Below are 846 nucleotides of genomic sequence, written 5' to 3'. Positions count from 1 at the left end.
TATGAATAAAACAGGATCTTTATTGTTGACTTTCATCAGTTGTGAATGAAAATACTGAATTATTGTTTAGTGCAGATGATCATTAAATCTAGTAAATATTCTTCAAGCGAAGTGAGAGCATTAGAAAGCTTCACAATGAAAGAGTTTTTCACTTTGGTTTGAGCACAATATTGGTGAATCCGTGAACCTGTCACGGATCCCTTGTCTCCCGGACTCCAAATCCCATGATCCTCGTGTCTCCTCACCTGCACTCACTTCCCTCGTCTTCTCCTCCTCATCACGGATTGCCTGCACCTGTTCCTGATTGTCTTCACTCCCTATATAATGGACTCACTCCCGTCACTCCTTGTCTGTCCTAAATGTTATATAGATTGTGTTGGTTGTTTGTTCTGCTCCTGTGTTCATTAACTACCCTTTGATTTGTGGATATCCGTATACTTCTCGTCTCTATAACCAGCACCCGTAACAGAAGGACAGACCAAAACCGACTGGACATCCACAAATTCAACATGGGTTTGTTCCTTGTTCCCGTGGCTCCTGCTCCCCCACAGCCTCTCACATCTACATCAGCGGCTAATAGGCTCATCGGGCTCTTCCAGATGGGACGTTCACTGGAGAGGTATGTGGAGGAGTTCGTAGAGCTCGCTTATTTGACAGATTGGTCGGATGCTCATTTGATCGCCCTGTTTTTGGATGGACTGGATGAGAACACTATTCGCTTTATTGAACCTGACGATTATGTTTCCTTAACTGATGCTATAAATTTAGTTTTGTATTTAAATTGCTCCGAATTCCTAGTCCAAGAGGTTCAGAATGTTGAGTGTTCCTCTCGTCCAGTCCTTCCAA

This window comes from Megalobrama amblycephala, linkage group LG1 (assembly GCF_018812025.1).
Source record: "Megalobrama amblycephala isolate DHTTF-2021 linkage group LG1, ASM1881202v1, whole genome shotgun sequence".
Taxonomy (NCBI): domain Eukaryota; kingdom Metazoa; phylum Chordata; class Actinopteri; order Cypriniformes; family Xenocyprididae; genus Megalobrama; species Megalobrama amblycephala.
This window is presented reverse-complemented; position numbering follows the sequence as displayed.